Below are 8,876 nucleotides of genomic sequence, written 5' to 3' on the forward strand. Positions count from 1 at the left end.
GTATGTAGAAAGTTCAACCTATTATAGAGATGACTTCAATGAGGCATTCTTATCCCACAGTGACTGAAATCTTCCCAGATACCATTCACTTCATTCCCATTTACATGCCTAATTCCCACAAAATTAATTGTGAATTTTAGAGAAAATGAAATTGCTCCAGATTTTCAGAATTATTATACATCTATTATTTATCAGTTTCATTGCAAGGTAGGTTCTGGACCAAAGTAACTTTTAACACACTAGTAATTGATCTGATTTGTTTATTTCAGTCCATGAAGGTAGGAGAAATGAGAATTTTATTGCTAGTGTGTGTATCTGATGTTTCCAAAATTGCTTCCTACTAAATACAGAGGCATTCTGAAATTCATAATTCATAATATTAACTGGATAAGAAAAGGTAATATTTAGTACATAATATTTAATTATGAAATCAGAGACAATGAAATGGCATAAGTGAGATAAATTTGCTTCCATCGCAATAGAAAACAATGACCAGACACCCAAGGCTAAACTGATAAATACTCAAAACCAGATCACTATTATGTTTAACTAAAATATCATTTTGATTATTTTCATATTGCAGGTGGATATGTTTAAAATCAAATCAGTATACCTTGGCAAGTTGAATCAAGTTCTTGTTGGATTTAAAAGTCTATGAAAAGGTCGGTAATTTTTTCAGTTAATGTAAGGTAACAATAACGTAGATTATTAGATTTAGGTGATCCTAGTACTTCAGAAATGTCTGAAATTTAATGCAAAAGTGGTTACTTTTTAAGTTCTAGAAAATATGAAATTGCTTTCCATTTTCTGCTGTTCATTATTTCTGTTGGATTATACATGTCAAGCATCCAGATCCAGCTTACTTTTACTAAAATGTGCAAGGCGTTCCAAGGAAATGTTGTGACAATGTAAAATGGTAAAGGTATATATGAAACTTTTCTTCATAGAAGTTTCTATGTTTTTATAAGCACAGTCAACAAAGCCTTTGTTTTTCAGGAAGCAATATGACATCATGCTTTTGTAATGTTTGTAAATTTAGTTTTCCTGTACATTTTTAGATGATGGATAAGTAAAAATTAAAAAAAAAAGAATTTAATTTCAGGGCTATATGCTTCTAGGTAAAGATAAGAACATAAAATCAGTTCATTAGATTGTGAAGTGGAGCACAGAAGAAAGGCTGTTCTGGCCTTACAGCTTCTTTCCTTCTAATCCATGCAAAATATTTTTTAAGGGATCCTGCATTTGTGAGGTTGACTGGCAGATAAAAAGGCTGTATTCCTGCAGCATTTTTTCCCATCCTGCTTCTGGCTCCAAAGCAGCTGTTGTAGCTAAAAAAACCAATTGCTTATTTCTTGAAAATAAATAGCAACAGCAAAGAATATCATGAACTGGTATTTTATTCATTCCTTTGCCTACAATTTTGGCCCATTGTTTTTTAAAGGCAACAGAATAGAGATTCTAGAGATATTTTACTCCTGCAGATAATGTTCATAATGGATATAAGATTGTTTCAGAGTATGATAACCTTGTCTTGTCTCTTGTTCTTTCCTCTTTTCTGAAAAAAAACAAGGTTACAAAATGACTCTGTAGGTTCAACTCAGACTCGGAAAAATGGGCTGGGAGATTATTTCCTAGATGTTAACATTAAAATGAACAATCAAATTTTCATTCACTTCAGCAAGACTGGGAGTGTAACCAAGTTTACCAAGACACGGAGATCTGGCTCTACAAATGTTTTGTTTCCAAAGAATGAACACAATGGTCTCAATCAAGATAAAACTAGCTGAAGTTTGCTCCTTATTGGATAAAATTGAACCTCACCAGAAAGAAAGTTTGTCTTGAGTGGATTTTCTATGGCTAATGTCATAGAAATCCTGATCTTTTTTCCGTTAGAACACTGATAATATAATTTCTTATTGGGGTCTTCTTGTGTCTAGAGATTGCATACAGAAGTCTTTCCATACTTTTGGAAATACTTTCCATACTTTACTTTGAGATGTAATCATTACAGCAAATCTATCCCTATATTTAGTTTCACAAGGTCTGTAAAAATCTTGAATTGAATATTTTGGAGTGGAGTGGACAAAGACACATATACACATATTTTCAGAAGTTTTATTCCCTTAACAAATCTGTCAAAAGAAAACCTTTTATTGATTTGATGAAGGTAGAGACTTATGACTGAACACACAGAATATTTTGTTGCTTAAAAGGTATAAATTAATAATGTCCTGTTTCTTTTCAATCAGATGAGTGGTTTTTGGAAAAATGGTTATAAAAGAAGTCCTCTACCCTTTTTCTGCACCTTATTTTTCACAACTGCTGGATCAATAAATGCTCCAAGAAAGATTTTGTAGAAGTGGCAATTCTGCTCAAAGGTAATACAAACAGAAGTGTCCTTTGTTTCCATGAATCACTCCTGTGTGGCAGAGCAGATCACAACTGGTATAAGATTACTTCACACAGTAGGAAGAGCTTAGCATGGATACCCCAACGGTGAGGGGCACAGGCCTGGACCAAGGTGATCATGCCTTCTTTAAATAAAGAAGAAGAAATTATGCCTAGGATGGAGAATTTGGAAATGGCAGTACTGAAAGGTTCTCCTCTGGCAGGACATTTCCTGTCTTTGGAACAATACAAAGAAAACAGGCATGGCCTCTGCATAAGTGTGACATGGACCCATGAAGCCACTGCCCTGGTTTTGTCCCCCTCCATGGGACTAACATGAGTAATGAGGGGTTTGTGGCTTTGTTGCCTGAATTTCCTGTGCTGGATCCAGCACTACAAGGCAGTGCAATCTCTTGGTTTATACAGCCTTATAACTTAAACACAGGCTCTGAATATAGGTTTGTTTTCGTTGCAGAAACATCTGTGACATCTCTTCCCACAAAAAATTTTTATATGAAAAGTAGAGGACAATGGCAAACATGGGTGCACTGCACACAAGTACCAGAAGATGTTCCTAACATTCAAGTTGTTGTATTTGGAAGAAAATGGAAATCCCCTGCACAGAAAGTTCAAAATCTGAGTGATACTCCCTTTTGGTTGGTTTCTTTTCTTTTTCATACAAGTCTTACCAAATAGTTACAGTAAAATAAGAATTGTAGCCAATATGTATGACATTATGTGGACTGATTGCTAGTCAGAGTTAATGTTTCTACCTCCATGTCTTAAATAAACACAGCTTGGAGAACTTCTCACTTTTGGGCCAAAGCATATCACTTACAAAAAGTCTCTTGAGGAAATGCCAAATATGATGTGAAAAACCTCATTAACTTTGAATTAAGACTTGTAGGCTTAACAGTAAGACAATCAATAATGAAGCTGTTCCCTACTTCCTATACATTCTACTTCTCAAACCACAACTAATCTGTTTGCACTACTTAGAAGCTGTGTCTCTTTATAATGAACTTGCACCTGGGCAAATATCAATTCAGTAGTTTGCATACAAAGTTTATGGCAGCTTCTGCACAGCTGTATGAACCTGAGCTACCCCTTTTGCAAGGTTTTTATTATTGAATATGTGGGAAAAAACCTCTTTACCCATCTTTTGCAAAATGGCAGTGTAAACATCTCTTGCTTAACTTTTGCAAGATGAAAAGCTACAAGCAGCATCATATGATAGGACTTGCAGATAACAGCCATCCTTTCTTTTGAGCACTAGGATAAACAAGAATAGAACCAATATTCAGGGATAAGAATCATCATGAGTTCAAAATTTCAGTTCAGGCTTGAGAAAAATATGTGGTGTAGAGGATATGAATAGGAAAGTGAGGAGAAAACTGGTCTTGAAAATACAGAATTCAGTTATACATTTCCTTCTTTTTGTTGTGTTGGCCTTTGCTCTGCAACAAATTCTCTCTGTAAAAAATAGACATAATTTATGGTAAAAACGTCAGTCCAAATTAACTGGAACTCTTAATAGGACTTCCTCACCCTAACACTAACCTCACAAACTAATATTTTTACCTGCTATATTTAGCTTTTTGTTGGATTTAAAGTATGTCATACAAACTGTTACATACAACATATAGTTATTTATTACTATTTTTTTTTCTTACAGTTGACCATTGGTGATATTGGAGATATTAAAAAAGTCTTCTTTGTGTCATGTGGTCCATCCTTGAGAAGAGGAATTAAACTTCACAAGGTATTCCAAATACACCACACATAAACTTGCAATATTCTTCAACATAGCAGTAAATAACTTTTGTTGAGAGACAGATGGTTAGCTTTGCTTTGTGACACACCAGCAAAGCCAGGCATCTCTTGTCTCAGTTACCTGGTACCTACAGATGACTGCCTACAGCTTGCAGATCTCTTTGTGGGCAGACTGACCTTCTTTGCACCTGCTGAAGTCCATATAACTATAGCTCTTCACTGGTGTGCAGAATCATTCTGCACAGTTCATTGTGACAAGGAAGGTGGTATTTCCTGCTGATGTTAGGAAAAGTTAATCCCTTCATGGAAATACTGACAGTCTCCAGCCTCAGACCAACCTACCAGTGGAAGCCAATTAAGCCAATACTTCAGTATCAATCCTTTGCAATGTGGCCATCAGTGGGCCTTAAACCTCTGATTGCAGTTTAATACATCTTTAAGAATTCTCATAAAAAGGAATGGAGAAAGGACTTAATGCTGTCAATCTTGAAATAGAATTAGAATTTAAAAGTGTACTTAATACTTAAACTTGAAGGTTAATTCAAGAAAAAATTGTTTCAATGAGCTCTGCCTATGGGCATGGGCAAAAAACCCCATTGTGGACATAGCACTGAATTAATCTGAAGTCAGTAGAAGAATGCTTTCCTGAACTGAGCCACAGAGTCCCTTAGCCCTGCTATGGATTTGAAAGACCAAGGTGATTCCTTAAATGCATAAAGACTCCAGAAATTGTGCTGGTGGGAAACACTAGAGATAGCTGTATTCCAGACTAAAATGTGAATGGGCTTGTGGCACTCAATGGAACATTGAGTCTGAATTTATGAGCTCCTCTGAGGATAGAAGAGGAGTTTATCTTATATTTTCTCCCCAAATATGTTCTGTGTCAGCTGATTTTGTAGTCTCAGTTTAGGCTATAAAACTGGAAAGAACAGGTAAGCAAAGCTAAGCAAAGCTAATTTCTCATTTTAAATATGCATCTTCAGGCCATTTGATAAAGCATTCCAAAAATATGTTAACACTATGTTTAATATATCCATTATGTAATATAAGATTTCAGCCTCCAGACCTGGTGGCTCAAAATGTGGTAAAAAAATTAATAAATGTAATAGTTTGCTTTCTGCTTTCTTTTCCAAAACAACCCTATGCATGGCTAAGTGATTTTTGTCCACACTTTCAAATACTTCACAATTTATTTAATAATTGGTTTATTAGTAGCTATAAATTGTTACAATCTACAAGAAGTCAGTAGGTTGCTATAGATGTAAATAGTCTCTTGCACTGGTATGCATATGCAACCCACAACATAAACCACAACAACATATATTTTTTTTGCCACTAGTATGCTTATAATATCTAATACTTATTTATTAGTCTATTTACAAATTATTTATTCATGGAAGCATAATCTAAAATGTAACAAGTTGGCCTCACTCTATAGAACTCTTACAGTGCAGTAAAAAACAGAGATATTGTATAGAAACAAAAATTACAGGCAGGAGTCAGGATGTGTAATATTACTATGAATCAGTGGTAAAATCCAACCCCAACTAAATAAAATTCCCTTATTTGATTTCTTTTTAAGTGAAAGAATTAATATCCAAAGTTTCAGAAATTTCTCAGAAACACAGACAAAACTGTAAAAAGGAGATAAACTCCCTACATTCATTTTGCTACTCTCTGTTTTTCTCTGTTTTGATGTTTACAGGGTTCTTCCCTGTAAACAAGTACCAGAGGTTTTCCTGTTATCTCCTACAATTTTCTGCAAAATTCTATAGCAAATAATTTAACCTTAGCTAAAATTTATGTATTATGTGTAACTTTTGAAGATTTATGTACTATAGAAGGAGTAGCTTTTTCTTCCTCAAAAATAGTTTCTGGCCCTTCCCAAAATAAAATACAAACCCATTTTTTATGTTTGTTTAGAATATATAAACACTACATGATTTGAAGATGAAGTTCATGCTTCGATGTAATCTTAGAACTAGTAAGAGTTTGTCAGGTATGTTTTATTTTAAGGCCAAAGTCTGCATAAATTTGCACACCTCATTTTTATGAGTCCAGTTTCTACAGGCTGCCTGCATATGCAGGTAAAACTTAGTGCAATTTTAAGACAGATAGGAGTTTGTGATATGTATTGATATTTAGTTAGGGTTGTATATATTGATAGAAGCTGGGAGGAATATTTTTGTACAAGAAGAAGTAATGTGTTTAGTGCAAGAAAATTTTGGTTTTGCAAGTGCAAAAAATAGGTAAATAATGGGCTACATTTTTAGTGGAATTTAATTCTATCTAAATAAAACTACCTTTTATTCAAGTAATTAATGGTTTAATTCTGGAAATGGTCATGGGGTATTGTTTACTTTCATCTGGAAGCCCTGTGTCTGATCTTATAAAGTGCTGGACAGAATGAATAAGCAATAATGGAAAATATTAGGTCATTACATTTCTAAGAACTCAAGGGCGAGACAGTCCAACAAAATTTTTAAGAGTGGAACTGTCAAATTCCCAGTAATTTAATTTTTTTCATTCAATTATACAAATATTTATACGTTTAAAAGCTTGTAGTTGAAATCTGTGTGAGTAAACCTGTACTCAGGATTTCCAAACACTTTTATGTGTATTCTGTACCATGAGCACAAAGTTTTGCTGCTGCGGCTGGTGTCAGTACTGGTAAGAAGTGACCACAATAATTTTGGGAATTTCAATTACTTCCTGTCCTGATGAAATTAAGTTTTTGGGTCTTTTTGTTTCCTTTTGCTTTGTTTTAAATGTCTTGGATATAATCTTTCTGTACAAAGAGATTCTAAAGACTGAAGAAACTGTTTCTGCAAACTTGCAGTCATTATCTATTTATAAAAAGTTTAATATTGCATGTAATAGTTACCAGAATTGTTTCTGCATATACTTGATAGATTTTCATTCTGTATTTTATAACCTGACCTAGGATAGAGTGCATGATCTGAGTTGACCTCCTGACACTGAACCTCTCAGCTGGGATATGTGGGCTCCTAAGGCTGTGCTTCCTCAGCTGGTTTGGGGGTTCTAAGCCCACGAACCTGGAACCTAATTTCTTCACTCTCCAATAAATGTTTAAAGCCAAGCAGAATGAAGATGGACCTAAACTTGCCCATTCTATTAGAATTCATACTTCAAATCACTTATTTCCATGGGCAGCCCTGAAAACCACTGGACACGTCATTTCTGCCAACTTTGAAAATCCTACCCTAGATATAGCAAGACCTATTCAAATAAATAAAAAGTAGCAAAGCAAATGTATTTGCAAAATGGGCATATGCTATTAGGATTGATGTAACTGTATTCATTCATTTGACATTCTGAAACTGCAAGCACATAGAGGTCAATTTAAGCTGTATCTTTCATTGGTTCTTTACAAATGGGCCCTATGCTCGTGTCGATATGCAATGAAGAACACACCTATAAACATCAGGCTGTAGAATTAGCAGCTTGCAGAAGCTGCTGTAACTGCTATGCAGAATCAGGTAACTGCTATAAAGTGTGTGCAGGAGTTAGCAAAAGGAAGAAATGTCAGTTTCTATTGGGAAGGAAATAGGGAATTAAATAATTCAAATAAATGAATTTCTTTCTCTGATTATGCCTGCAGCTCCAGCTAAAAGACATGGACACTAAACAAGAGTTGGGCTTTCACACAGAAGCCCCATGGCTGTTGGCTGATGGATCTGACTGTGACAGAGCTTGCTGCAGTCAGGCCAGACCAGCCACCACTCAGGGGTATGCCACTGAAATGAAAAATAAGCGCATGAGCAATGCATGCACACACAGAGAGTTGTAAACTGCCTAATAGGATGAGCACAAGGGACAAGAATGCAAAGAATTTTACATATATTAAAAAAATCACTCATAATTACTTTTAACTATTCATTCAATAAACCGTGGGGTCTTTATATGTATCTAGTTAAAGCGTTTTCTTCTGTTTTAAAACAACTGACATGTATTGTTTTCACTAGACTAAGTACCAATTTGAAAGTCTGAAAAATGCACAAAGCCCAGTTAGTATATTTTGATTGCAATTTTCAGAAAACGACTGATTTGCACTTAATGAGGGTCTAAATCACAGATTAAAAAAAGGCAGGTGCAAAGCCATAATGGCATGAATCACAAAGAGAAAATGCAGGGTTTTTTTAGGTTTTCTTCAAGCCCCATGTCTGCCCCCGAAGCCATATTTCATTTCATCATTGTGTTTAAAATATGATAACATCTTCCTTTGTTCAGATTACATTTATAAAATATGTAGAAAAGAATTCTCATTCATTATACTCTATGAACAGAAGTCTTAGTTAAAATATTTAAAACTTTTTGCATGTAATATCTAACTGGAGGCTAGACTGCAAATGGAAATTTATCTTAAGAGTCTGTTAGAACATTTAATTCTTCACAGAACCCATTAAAAATCCTCTGTCATGCTGCCTCAAGGAATATGTACTATATAGCTCATCAGCCAAATTCATGGCAAGCCATCCTTTGTTGTGAAGAAGAATAATAACAATGCATATTTGTATAAATAGCTGAGCCATTTCTGTTGAACATATTAACTGATGTTGGCCATAATTCTCAAAATATGAGATCAAAACACAGTTCGGCTGATCCAGAACAAAAAGTGGTTTTCATCATCTGTTATGTCTGTGTTTTTCCTTGGTAAAATGTTAGAGTTGATAAATCCTAACTCAGTTTAAGAC

The 8,876-nt window shown here is 34.7% G+C and overlaps 1 non-coding gene across 1 annotated transcript; it reads left to right on the plus strand.

The window, feature by feature from the left end:
• Positions 1–2,597: 2,597 nt before the first annotated feature.
• Positions 2,598–2,703, plus strand: LOC138106946 (U6 spliceosomal RNA). The gene has a single exon (XR_011149210.1). It is a non-coding gene; the product is annotated as a U6 spliceosomal RNA (small nuclear RNA).
• Positions 2,704–8,876: the final 6,173 nt, after the last annotated feature.

Source organism: Aphelocoma coerulescens, chromosome 2 (assembly GCF_041296385.1).
Source record: "Aphelocoma coerulescens isolate FSJ_1873_10779 chromosome 2, UR_Acoe_1.0, whole genome shotgun sequence".
Classification (NCBI taxonomy): Eukaryota; Metazoa; Chordata; class Aves; order Passeriformes; family Corvidae; genus Aphelocoma; species Aphelocoma coerulescens.